The sequence below is a fragment of the Hirundo rustica genome, chromosome 2 (assembly GCF_015227805.2).
Source record: "Hirundo rustica isolate bHirRus1 chromosome 2, bHirRus1.pri.v3, whole genome shotgun sequence".
Taxonomy (NCBI): Eukaryota; Metazoa; Chordata; class Aves; order Passeriformes; family Hirundinidae; genus Hirundo; species Hirundo rustica.
This window is the reverse complement of record NC_053451.1, coordinates 48,740,930-48,754,868: the sequence shown is the minus strand read 5'-3', so window position 1 is coordinate 48,754,868 and position 13,939 is coordinate 48,740,930. Positions and strand designations below refer to the sequence as shown.

Sequence of the window (13,939 nt, the reverse complement as noted above, 5' to 3'; positions counted from 1 at the left end):
ATTATGGAAACCTCAATCTTCTATCTTCTTATGCACAAGTACCCTCTTCATACATGTTATTTCTATGCTGTAAAAGGATGTGAAGACTTACGGCTCTTGTATTGATTTTGGCTGAGATAAAGTTAATTTTCTTCACAGCTGTTGCGGGGCTGTGTTTTGGATTTGTGCTCGAACCAGTAATAACATGGGGATGTTTTGGTTACTGCTGAGCAGGGCTTACACAGGGTCAAGGCTTTTTCTGCCTCTCACCCCACCCCAGCAGCGAGTGGACTGGGGGTGCACATGGAGCTGGGAGGGGACACAGTGGGGACAGCTGACCCCAGCTGGCCAAAGGGATATCCCAGACCATGTGGTGCCATATAAAGCATATAAAGCTGGAGGAAGAAGGGGAGATGTTCAGAGTGATGATGTTGATCTTCCCAAGTAATCACTAAGCGTGATGGAGCCTGGCTTTCCTGGGAGATGGCTGAACACCTGCCTGGCTCTGCGAAGTTGTGAATGAATTCCTTAAATTTCTTTGCCTGCTTGTGGGGCTTGTGCGTTACCTATTAAACTGTCTTTTTCTCAGCCCATGGGTTTTCTCACTTTTACCCTTCTGATTCTCCCATCTCAGCGGCTGGGGAGTGAGTGAGCAGCTGTGTGGTGCTTAGCTGCCTATGGGGGTTAAGGCACAACAGGCTCATTTTGTAACTTCATTACATTTAAAAATGCATCGAATATGAAAATTAAATTCAACACTTCCCCTCTTTTTTTTTTCTTTTAAGATGATGAAGACATGAAAAATTATTTGAATGAGGAAATGCATACAGAAAGATAACAGCATATATAGGTTTAACTTCAGCTTAGCATGTAGAAGTTCAGCTTCAGCTGTGCTTCCTTGTAGATTTTAGCTTTATTTAAATCTTTAGGAATGCTTTTATTCTTACTTGCATGGAGAAGGACCAGAAAGAGGTGAGTACTTCAGCTAAAAGAAGCAATTAGGCAGGTCAAACTACAGAAGGTCACAGATAAATATAATTAAACAATCTCTTCATAGGTTATTAAGATGCCTACTAAACTTTAAAAAGCAGAAAACGATGCCATGCAAAACTATTAAAAACTACTAACAATTCTCTCACCTCATTGGGTTTGTGGCTTGCGTTCCTAATACATGCTTGTTTTAAAAGAATACCGTTTTATAACAGGATGGTTAATTCTGTAACAACGTGAAATACCTTAACTGCCAGAGATTGCAAAAGTGACCTGGTGGTGGACACCAGTAGCATCAAGTCTCTCTCAACTGGAATGAATTTTAATAATCAGAAAATGAAGCTTTAGTGACATACTAGCAGCTGAGCCTGGATGGTTTTAGAGGTCAGCACACAGGGCAGTTGAACCTCGCTTCTTGTAGTCAGCAGTGCTCCATGTGCAAGGAGCAGCTGCTCAGCCTGGAGGTGGGATTCAGCTGCCCAAATGTAGATATTTCATATCTGAGCATCTCTTATGAGTCATATAAAGCATCATCTAAAAGTCAGGATTTTCCACTGATTGTTAAAAGAATTTAAGGTAACTAGTTTACAAGCAGATGCCTGCACTGTAAACCATTAAAGGTAGGTACATTGCATCCAGCATGTCTGATGAAACATTAGCAGCACTTGTCTGATGGGTTGGGAGTTTCTTAAGCTACTCCAACTTGACTGCAGCTGCTCTATTCTAGTGGCAACACCATGCTTCTAGGCTTATTTATAAAGTTTGGCACACCTTTTCATGGTACATTTGTAAATACTATAAAAAATTCTGCTTAAATTATGACCACTTTTTACATGGATAACAGAGATACATGGCTAGATTATATCTTTCTTACAGTGATCCAAACCATAATAAACTTCCATGACATTTTTGAAACTGTAATGGTATAAAAATAATGTGCTTGAAACAGAATGATGCTTAGATACAAGACTCAGTCTCCTTAGCTTATATCTTAAACATATATTTTTCTTGGTGGCACATTTGGCAAAGAGGTCAACAGTGTATTTCTGTCAGTCCCTTGCTAAAGCTCATCCCTTCCTCAGACCTGTTTACAATGTCATGCAATTAAGAAAATCAGAGACATGACCTAGGTTAAAAGTTACACCTTCTTTTGCAGGATTCCTTTCAATTCAGATGATTTCACCAGCCTAGCTGGCAGCACCATCACATCAATCCCTGTACTAACCCAAGAGACAGAGTGGTATGTAAAGTACAAGGCAAGAACAAGAGGTGGAGACCAGGTAAGTCAGTTTAGTTGCCACGGAAAATATGCAAAGAATAGCACAGAAAGGCTTTCAAAGTTGAAGAGGCTCTTCTAGATGATAATTGAGAGCACAAGCCTAACTAACAGTCTGAACTGCTCTCTGGAGGAGCCTCTTTCACTCCTTCAACTATGCAAGGCATCTAGGGAGACAAGCCTCCTAATTTAGGCATCTAAGATAGATGTTTAAACGTAGGCAGTGAATATTCCCCCTGAGAATGGGATGTTATAATAGTTTAAAACATGTTTCACTGAAGCTGCGATGCCAAGGTCTGTTCTTTTATGAGATACTGTTCTTTGTGCCACCGATCCTCTACTGACACAACCATGTTTCTCATTTATTAGATAAATGAACAACGTTAACAGAATGCACATTGTTCAGTGATGGTCCAAATTCTGAAGTTAAATAAAGATTCCCAATTTTACTCTCAAAATACAAACCAGATTAAGTTGTTCACATGGAAACCACTGCAAATTCCAAGTAAGAATCATTTGAGGGGACCAGAAAGGGAAAAAAAGATTCTTCACAATTATCGCCAGTGTATATTTAACTTTATTGCTCTCCTCAAACTTTTATTTTTTTAATTTTTCAATTAGGAACTTTAATCTGTAATTACATCTTTTCTGCATTGCTCTTACCTACTCAGAACTTTTCACATATTCAGTCATGAGGGTTTCAGAAGTTATCAATAAACAACAGAAGTTATGAAGTTGCTCTTTCAATGCAGACGCATGGCTTACCTCCTGCCCTGCAAAATCTTGGCACACACCAGAAGGCACACATCAGAACACCAATTTTCAGCGTGTCTTTCTCCAGTGTAAACACCCTCACTGCCATCTTTCTCCAGTGTAAACACCCTCACTGCCATTGATCACAGCACTATTCAAAAGAATATTTGAGACAGTGTAGAAGGAATGCTCTTTTAATGTAGCTATCTTCTCTCCTGGATGAATATGTTTACAGGAGTGGATTGTTGAAAACAATTCATTTTCTAGTGTCTCACACTGCGGAACTGCAACTAACATGCCTAAGAAATCAAACATGCTGGGCAAGCCATTAATATGTATTAGACTGTGCTTTGTTTATTCTAGTGGTTTGGGCATCTACACAGTGTGTGCAAAAAGCTGCTCAACAGCTCCCTGATTTGAAACCACCACTGCAAAGTCAGAAAAACATCTATGGGGGAATGAGAATAATATATACCAGCATGACTTAAAATGGCTGTGCCTGAGTTACTAGGCTCAACTGATGTATCTGGTTCAAACTATCAAATCCTACTATCCTGTGGTGTTGTATCTATTTCCACTTAGCCCTCTGCCCTTCAAGAAACTTGCCAATGCATCATACACGGTATTGCAACTTGTGCACAGAAGCAGGCGCTGCAGGTATCATTGAGTGGGGAGGTGGGGAGCTGCCAGTCATTTTCCATGGGCACACTGGGCAGCTTGCTGCCAGATGAAATCTAAAACAGCTGAGTTCTGCCTGCCTTGTGCTCAGCAGAAGCACCAGCTGAGCATATCTTTTCTACTGTGCTACTTACTACAAAACTAAAAGGAACTCAATTAGGCCTCCATCCTTCTGCAAATGTGGTAGAAACTGAGCAGTGAGGCTCAAACTTACTGCAATGGGACAGAGTGCAACTCTAGAATGTCACATCTTTAAAAAACAGCATGAAGTTCACACTTTACCATGAAAGAGTTGTACCACCCAACAAAAGCATATCATGAAAGATTTTCTCTCACCCGTTAACCCCAGCAGACAAATAAGGGGAACTTTGCCACTTGATACTGTCTAGTGGTCTGCCACAAAACCGAGATGGTGTGAATAAACTTTCTTTCCTGGTCCAGGTTTTCACTTAATAGTTGCTGCTAACATCCAGATCCTTGGGTATGACTCTGTTTTCTCTAAGGTTTCTGCCCAAGTTTCCTCTCTCTTTGTTTTGACTGCTGTAAGCTCCTTTCTTATTCCTTCTCCAAAAAGTAATACTCCAACATATGCAAAATACTTCTGCATGTTAAGTATACACATAAAAGAAATGCAATATCCTAGTTCTGTTTATTTTTCTAATTTCTGTCCGCAGACTCAAAGCAGAACCCAAAGGTGGGGTCTTTTCCAGTGTACTGGGGGCTTGTGTCAACTCATCTCAAAGATCTGTCTTCTCTTCCACCTGTGCTTTCCATTAAAGTGACACTGGCCTGTTCTTCATCATTTTAATCAACCTACTCAAAACTTCCATGACAGACTTCCCTCCCTAGGGCTCTAAAAATGCAACACATTGGGTGGGACTCCTGTCACCTACCTTTAGACATCTACAATGCAAACACTTATATTTATGTTGAGCAGATGAGTCTGCTATAAGCACTGGAAAAAAATTAAGCACATTCAGGGCACAATCCACCTTGGTTGAAGCAGGAATTCTATCCCCAAAGCCTTAACTCAGAGGCAAAAGTCTACAAGATTGATGTCTACATTGACCACATAAATAAAAACATCCTTGTCTATTCCACTCCCACCTTCTGGCTTAATTGAAATCCCATTTGAAAATCAACTGCTTTCCCTTACACTGTTCTCTAGTAACAATTCACAGCATTCTGAGATGAGCCATGTGGGATAGATGTCGACTAAATCTTTCTCAGGGTTCAGACTCTGAGGTTCTTTCCTAGCAGAAAAACTGGTGGATGTGTCCTACTGGTAAATATCATTCCATAAAAATACCTATGCAGAAGAACAATTACTATGTGTGTATGAAAATTATCAGTCTACTGATGCCTTTACTGACTTGTGCGTAACTTGGAAGGTTAATGTCCATGAATATGTAACATGCATCTTCTTCTCCCTACTGCTTCCCTGTTGTTTTTCCCTTTTCATTATTACAGCATTTCTCCAAACAGCCTGTAAGACCTTTGGTAAAGAGTTATGTTTGCATCTGAGCATTAAAGCTTATTATGAAGGCATAATAGTTCCTGCAGTCTAGTTAAATATAATTGCAAGGGGAAGGGAAGGCAGAAGCAGAGGGCAGTTCGTAATTCATAGACTTTTTGCATGATTTCAACCTTCTCCTTGCAGAACTTTGTGGGTGGGAGGAGGTTACAAATTAAGCTCTCTGCTACTTTGTGCTAAAAGCCTGTGCCAGCCCTCTAGTCAATGGAATTTATGTAATGATAACCAAATCAATTGAGAAACCAGTTTTTTTAATATGTCAGAGACCCTAAGAGTGCACAGCTTTAAACTTCTCTGACAGTGTCTGCAATTACTCTAGCTGAAGAGACACTTCTGAACCAAATCTAATGTTCATGGCAAAAGAGTTACATTAATTTATATCAGCTTCTGATTGAACTGACTAGAATAAATCAGAGTGAGCAGGCACACAATCAGCTCTGCTGGCAGATTTGCAGATTGCTGGAAAGGGCCACGATAAGTCTCTGGGGTCTGGCTGTGAGTAATGCTCTCCTCCACCAACACAGCTGGATCCTGCCTAACCACACACGCTGACACCCACCAACATCATGTCTTATCCAGAACTGCTAGGTTTATAGCTTCTATCAAAAAATAAAGAGGTTGTAAGCCATGACTATATGCTCAGAGTAGAAAGAGCTTCAGTGGCTTAAGGTGTCACCTCCCCTCCCAGCAATTTCCTACCTCCTCTTTGCCTGAAATTACTCACAGCAGAGTCAGTGGAATGAGACCCACACACTAGTCTCAGCTGCTCCAACACAAGGTCCAGAAAATTAGTCTAAACTGCTCCTAAGATGATTTTAACATCATATTTTGCATTAAGATGGCTTAGAAACATTAGTGTTTTCCAGTCCAGGGACTGCTGTGGAGGCAGGAGCCTTCAGTAAAGAGGTCAGAGAAGCAATATTTTTCGCAGCAGTCCAGCCAGATTTGCTCAAATTTGACCCAGCAGTAGGAAAGACTAAGAAATTTCACACTTACAGTTATCATTCTTATGGCTTACTAAAAGGTTTATGAACTTCTGATTGTCTGGCTGGACTAGATGACCTTCTGAAGTCCCCTCTAACATGCATTAACCTATATGCCTAGTGTGCATGGCCAGGAACCTGAAGACACAGCTCTCCCTGCAGACATAGTCACAGCATATCTTGGCAAACTGTGGAGACCCATGCTTACCAAACTTTCCCTCAGAGTGGTCAAAATAGATTGACAGTGGTATTGTTCTGGTGTTGAACAACTGCTTTTCAAAAGGGAGGTCAGCTGTAGCATGGGGACCCTCTGCCACTAGGAAGCAGCCCCGCTTGACTCAATTGTTACTAGAAAAAGGGATGGGGAAAAAAACCCCAACCAGAAAAAGAGATATTATGCCCAAATAACCAACCTTCTCTGGGTCACATTTTCCTAGCTGGGGGATACAATCCTCAGACAAAGCACTTAACGTGTTGCCTAATGTGGTAAGAGGTACATAGTCTCGTGGGAAGGTGTTGGAGTCCAGAGCATTCCTTTGGTTGCCCTGGAGGGTCAGGGACCTGGGCAGGGGGGTCTGGGACCCCAGCCCAGAGCTCAGAGAGACACTGGCTTTGATCTCAGTCCATGGGAAAAACTTCCTACACTGAGAGAAGGTTTACAGGCCACAAGAATGTGAGAAATAGTAGTTTAGCTTATCACAGGGTGAGAAAATAGTAGTTTTAGGTTCCTAGCATTGAAGTGAATGGGGACAAGATGGAGAATCTGGGGCGTTGTCTCCTTCTTCTTCTCCTTCTCCTTCCCTCACTCCATTGCTGCATTGACGTGGCACAAAGTAGTTAGTGAGGATTGGGTCAAAGTAAAGATGACCTTTTTAGTAATAGTGATAGACATTGGTAAGAAATAGTAAACAAGAAATACGTAGTAATTAGTATAAAAGATAAGGACAGCCCAGCTCGGGGGGGAGACGTGAGGAATCCATGCAGCTGCGAACATCTTGTCGGACTCCGAGAAAATTGTAAGATAAGAAACAATAAACGAAGTATGCAACCTTGAAAAATCTAAACCTGAGAACTCCGTCTCTTCCTTCGGCTCGGCTCGGAGCTGTGCAGGGGAGCCAAGGACCCTGAAACCACCTGAATGTCGGAGAAAGCCCCTGACAGGAAGGGATATTATGGAAGTGCTGGGACGAGGCTGCTTATCATCTGCTCTCCCCTAGAAATGCTGAACTCTGTAAGGTCTGCACAACATCTCTGCTTTTGCGTATGTGAAAAACCAGCAGGAATTGATGTCACGGACAGGCAAGTTCGAAGAAATCTGGAAAAGGGGGAAGCCAGAGTTACAGCTGTTATGAATTCATCACGATTTTGGCCCCGGTTCCAAAATTCTCACAAAGACATAAGAATCTCCACATGATTTTGAGGGAAGCAAGATCTGTAGATATATGAGCGACACATTCACGCATGCTGTATTGTTTAAGAGGCATACTGAGCTTTTAGTTTCAATCCTTACTCTTTCACTTGTGTCAGTTAGCATTTCTGAGAACCTTATTGTGAGATACAGCCTCATGCTGCTGCCTTAAAGTAACTACAACAGAAATTTTCCGGAGAAATCATGTACTACTGTCAGGTGTGATCACAAGATCATCGTCACTGGGATACTCTCAGAGCTGTCACAAGGCAGTTTCAGCAGTAAGGGCTCACTGCAGTGGCGCAGCTGCACACAGAAACACAGCTCGGATCCACTGGGATTTCAATGGGCTGCTCCTGCCTCCCCATCTCCTCTGCCTTCCTTGTGCCTGCAGCAGCACTACAGACTCAGCTAATTCAGGAACTTTGTCCAGCTGAACTCGGTTAATTTTTTGGAGGAGCAAAACTGGCTCTCGACCAGATCAGATCCCAGGCATGCCTTGCCAGATGGCATCATCTGTGTTACTGCGGTGTAAACAACAAACAGGAAGGCATAGCCATGATCAGAGAGGAACACAGGACTGCCCCTTTTGGTGGCAATACAGACACAGCCTGTCTTCCATTAACTGTGAAATTACATCCTTAGAAAGGTTTGTAACTGCATGGCTCCCCTGCAGGACACCAGGCTGCTCGTATTAGCTGTGAGCTGCAAGCTTCAGAAACGCCAGGCAGTATTAACCTTAAGGAGACGACACAAACTGGGTGGTGCCACCCTGTGAGGCTGCCTCTGATTGCCAAATACCACTTTGGTCCAGGAGCAGGGCAAATCACTATATCTGTTCCTTTACGGTACTATAAAAGTGCATTAAACTGCTGTAGCAAAGATGGTCCAGTGCCCTTCTGCGTGCCCACGCAGGACAAACACATGCTCTGCATTTCCTAGACACTCCCACAGACGGGGTGGAGGCACATGAGCTTTTCATTCAGAGTGTGAATGAGCTCTGATGCGCATTCAGAGCTCTGCTCGGTGTTTCCAGCTACAAGGACACGACGCAAGGGTAGAAAGTGATGCACAGGAAGTTCCAGCTGAACATGAGGAAGGAGTTCTTTACTGTGCAATGACCGTGCAATGGAACAGATTGCCCAGAGAGGTTGTGGAGCCTCCCTCACTGGAGCTATTCAGGAAGGGTCTGGACGCAACGCTGTGCCATGTGCTCTGGGATAGAGCAGGGACTTTGGTCGAGGCGACCCCCTGCGGTCCCTTCCAGCCTGGCGCACACTGTGACTCTGTTCTCAGCCTCCCCGACCCCAGCCCGGGCGCAGCCCGGCGCAGAGCACGGCCGGCGCTCAGCAGCCAGCCCGGGCCCTTGGCTCCGGCATTCCCTCCCTCCTGCCCGGCCGGGCCCCGCGCCGCTCCGGCTCTCGCAGGGGAGAGCGGGACGCTCTCCGCCCGCCTCCGCCCGGGATGCTCAGCGCGGAGCCCTGCCGAGGGCTGCCAAACGCGAGCTGGGCGGCGGCGCCGCGGGGTTTTCCTTTAGGAAAGTCTCTTTCCCCCGCGGCCAGGACGAGGCGGAGGCGCTCCGGAGGCCGGAGCGGCGGTGCCGTCCCCTCCCCGGGCCCGCCGCCATGGCAACCGCCCGTCGCCGCGCGCGCGCACCCCCTTCCCCGCCCGCCCCCCCGCGCCTCTCCCCCCGGCCCCGGTCTGACAGAGCCGCAGCGCTGCGCCCCCTCCCCGCGCCGCTCCCGCCCGCGGACACGCACCCCCGGCTCTCCCAGGTAACGGCAGGGCCCGGGAACGGGGCAGCCCCTCACGGCGCTGCTGCCTGCGGCAGGCGGCGGCTCGGACCCCGCCACGCTGAGAGAGGCGGCGGGGATGGGGGGGAAACCAGCGGTAGAGGCTGGAGGAGGGCGGGGGCGCCCCTCCATCTCTCGCGGAGCGTGCCGGGAAGTGTAGTCCGCGTACAGCCGCCGGGCGCCGAGGGCTGCCGGGAGAGGCGGCGGGAGGGAACTACAGCCCCCAGCGCTCTCAGTGGAGGTGGGGGGGAAAGATAGGTGCTGCGGAGGGGACCCCTGTGGGGACGGGAGGCTCCCTCTGAACGAGGGCACCGAGGCGGCTCTGCCCTCCGGAACAGCGAGGGAGAGAAGCCCTTGTGCCGCTGCCGGGACGGGAGGGGCTGGAGGGAGAGGCGGTGCGGCAGGGCCGGCTGTGGGGGGGTGGGCGCAGGGGCGGTGCGGCTGCAGAGGGCGGGGGAGTGAATGGGGCGTGCGTGCGGGAGAAACACGGGTGGCTGCCTGCGGTGAGGGGAGGATGGGTTGGGGGGCGTCTGGATGCCGGTGGGGGAGAGAAGGAATACAAGGAAAGGAAACATAGGTGGATGGATGGATGGATGAAGGGGATGGACGGAGAGAGCTGTGCAGAAGGCAGAGCAGACCTGCTCAGAGGCTGGGAATGGGTACGGAGGAGGCAACGGTCAGAGGGAGCCCTGGAATGTCTCCTCGACCAGTTTGCGGTTGTGGTTTCCAGTTTCACATTCGCTTAGGCTCTGTTGAGCTTGCTGCACTAAGTGGTCTGGACACAGTGTTACTTTTTAAAAATTATTCTGCTACATGTCTATTTTTCCCCCCCAAAATTTCTGTCATGATGTCAGTATTGGCATTTGTCCCTTTTCCCTCTCCATTTCCTCTCCTGACGGTTCTAGTGTTATTCTTTATCTTGTACCCTCTAACAGCCATGAGGGGGAATAAAATTACAGTTTCTCTACATATCATACTTAAAACACACATGTTTATGATTGGCATATAAGGAGGTGTCATTTTTTTCTTCCTGCAAATCTGTATCTTAAAAGCATCAGTGCTTTAGTACTCCCTTATATATGAATATTGGATGTCTATTCCTACTACAGTTTCAGATTTCGCAGAGATTAATTTCTTTCCGGTGAATGCTTCGTTGCAGTTGCAGAATGTTGAGAAGTTTCTTTTTTCTTCCTTTCCCCCCCCCGCCACCCTTATGTCAGATATATCCTAGACAGGCTTCAGCTTCTTGCAGGTCCTGGTACTTTCCACACTGCAGAAGTGAACACTGCAGCTGCAGCGTGCTTCCAGGGTGCTTAGCTCATGGAGATTTGGGCTTTTGAGCAGGTAATGGGGAGAAATAGATCCTGCCCTGACCTAATCCCAATTAAAAGACAGAGAAGTAAATGGAATACAAAGAAAACAATGATGGGCTTTTTTTTTTTTTTTTTTTTTTTTTTTTTTTTTTTGTGTGTGTGTGTGTGTGTGTGTGTGTAATTAGTTAAAAGAAAAAAAAAAGGGTGATTCTTCTGGGATTGAGCTGAGAAATCTGAAGCCTTGATGTCTGTAGCACTAACAGCACATATAAATGCTTATGCATATATAAATGTATACTTAAAAAAATATATTCTATTTAAGTAATACAACTCCTTAGTCCTAAAGAGCCAATTCTTTGAAATTCAGAGTGGGGTTCAAAAGGTGGAAAGCCCAAAATTCTGACCTTATGAGTCAGGGTTATAAACACCTTTGTGAGTGTGTTAAACCTGCAGTTATTCATGGAAAGCTTATCTGGGATGCAGATTGGCTGAGCTGGGAATGGAGCAGCAGCAGCACTGGCTGTGATCTGGTAGTGCCCATGGGCTGCAGCAAGGGCAGGAGGGGACATGGGTGTGCTGTATCCAGGGCCCGGTGCAGGAACAGTTTCGCTGCCTTTCTTGGCACAGAGCCCAACAGTAGAAGTGCTCTGAACCCGAGCTGGCTCTGCACAGACCCATCTTAGGAGCCTTTGGTGGCATGTATGCTTTACCAGAAGTGCTTACACACATGATAAGCAGAGAAGCAAGTGGCTCCACAAAGGAGCAGAAGGATCATTGACCTTGTTGAGCTCCAGACAGGCCCTGCAGAATCCTTCAGGTATCTGGACCCTGCATCCTGTCAGAGGAGGGGTTGACTGATCCACCTCAGGGCTAGTTCTGCCTGAACATGGGCCTGGGTTTGATTTGATACTAATGCCAGAAACCCTGGAGGCTGTGCTGGAGAGGAGAGAGATGTGTTGAACCAGCCTGGGTCTAGCAGGGCTAAGATGGAAGAGAGGCTGGCAAGCCTGTCAGTGCCTGACCCATGTGTGCATGGAGTTACTTTCCCCAGAGTGCCCCACCACAGCATTTGTTTTAGCTCTTTTCCTTACCCAGCCTTGCTAATGAACACCTCATTACCCCAAATAATGGTGATGTGACCATATGGATGTATCTGAAACTGGTGTATGAGGTGCTTGGAGAAGGATATGGTTCACACTCAGTTTTAGGAATAGCACAGCCGTCTCTGATTCTCCTTTCTACTTCTTCAGAAGACTCTACTTCAAAGGCTCTGCAAATGGCTATTTCATTCTCTAGGTTACTTTCTGTTTGGCTCACCTAACTAATGAACTCTCTAATTTAAATCTCTAAATTAATCTTTAATTAAAGCACTGACCATGTGTTTAGTGTTTTCTTATGTGTTTATTTTTAACTTGTGGTGAATGTTTTTACTTCATTTGAAGATTTTTTTTTACTTGCACTTAAAGTTACTCTCTGTTTCAAGTTAAGAATGCACACAAAAGTTGTTTGAGGCCTGCATGCATGCTTCTTTTCCTTCCCACTTCCATACACATTTCCCCATTAACTCCATGTCTGCTATTGCAAAACAAGGTTTCAGTGCAAAGAGGCCAAAAACTAGTTGGCAGAAAGCAGCTGACTGAATTAAAAGATCCCTCGGTGCTGGGTTTCCTGGACCACAGTATGTGTGTGTGTATTTTATCTGGTGTCTGTACTGCTTTGAAAAATGACATAACCTGCTGCAACCCCAACGCTGCTGCTGCCATTGTAGCCAGCCTTGTCACTGCTGAGGCACACAGCAAAAGGGAAGAGCAGCACTGGCATAACATGTTTCTCATCTTTGATTCATTTACATGTAATTTAAATTCAAATCTGCTGGAACTGAGCCATGTCCTTACTTATAGATATGTTTTTAACAGGAGTTGTGATCTGTGAGGTCATCATCATTAGTTTTCACACCAGTCCATGGGACCACAGCTGCATGTTCAGACAAAGCCATGTTAACAGGGAAAGATGGATTTAGCTATGGAACTTGGCAAGCCTTTTGTTTGTTTGTATTTTATCTGACAATGATCAGTTAAAATGTTGTTTTTGTCATGCAAACGTAATGTCTGCAGCATCAGCAGTTGCTTCTGAACAGGGACAGTTAATTTTTGAAAATGAAGATCAGTTGTTCTGCACCCAACACCAAAACAAAAGAGATAATCTTTATAATAAGGCAGGAAAGACTTACCTAATTTCTTTCAATTATTGCATTTTTTAACATCTTATTCTTAAAAATCAAATAAAATCTATCAAACACCTAAAAAAATATAGTCTGTACTTCTGTCAGAAATAGAATTCTGTAGGCTTCTAGTAGGAGTCACATGTGATGCAGGGAAAAACACTTTTTTTTTTCTCTGACAATGTTCCAGTTAGTGTTGCTGTTTATGCTTTCTCAGGTAAAACATTGTCATATTGCTACATGTCTCTATTTTAACAACTTTAGAGTTTGAAGAGAAGACTGAAAATCAGATTATTGTGCTATTTTAAGTGAAGATATAATTGAAGGAGAGAGAGCTGTTTGAAACTGGTCAAAGCTGGCTTACAAAACCAATATGACCTTAACCTAAGAAGCGCAGGTTTCAATTATCTGTAATGAAAAGCTTCCAAGCAGTAAGAGGAATTTGAGGAAAAAACAACTTCAGTTTATGGCTTAGATTCTGATAAAGGAAATGGGTGCACTTGAAAAGTGTATAAATCGAAAAATCAAAGTCACTTAACACTGAAATTCTCTTCCTTGCATTGCTCTGTGTGGCAATTGACCTGTTCCAGGATTGTGCAGCAGCAGAGAGGCATCCTGGCTCTGCCTTGTAGAAGTGGAGAATGTCATACCTCAGTCATAAGCACTGTATTCAGAGGATGGTGCCTAACAGTGTGACTCTCTGTCTTGTGACATTAGTTTTAACTCTTACATTGCATTTCGGGATGCCCGACATCATGCGTGGCCGATCTGCAGAAAATGAGAGGCAGGATTAGTAGCCAATCTTCATCAGCAGATGTCCAGGCCTTTCCAGATGTTCAGCTGTCCAGTCAGCAGTACTGCAGGGCTGCCATGATGTGAGAGCATATGTCCAGCAATCTCAGGGAGCTGTGGAATGTTTTTGTTTTGCCTGGGTAAAATTTTGGTCAGAGAAGGACACGTGTCCAGAAAAATCCAGGTATGGTATAGCCCTCTCAGTGAGGAAGGAATTGA

The 13,939-nt window shown here is 45.0% G+C and overlaps 1 protein-coding gene across 4 annotated transcripts in view; it reads left to right on the top strand.

Moving 5' to 3' along the window:
• Window positions 1-9,283: 9,283 nt before the first annotated feature.
• KATNAL1 (katanin catalytic subunit A1 like 1) overlaps window positions 9,284-13,939 on the top strand; it is a 37,150-nt gene continuing 32,494 nt past the window's right edge. The window contains exon 1 of one of the 4 annotated variants that reach the window (XM_040055588.2): window positions 9,284-9,376. The gene's annotated coding sequence lies outside the window, so the exon portion shown is untranslated. Of the gene's footprint in view, window positions 9,377-9,618; window positions 9,636-9,681; window positions 9,790-10,719; window positions 10,739-13,939 lie in introns of those variants that run through there. The other 3 variants (XM_040055590.1, XM_040055589.2, XM_040055591.2) reach the window with 3 other exon arrangements.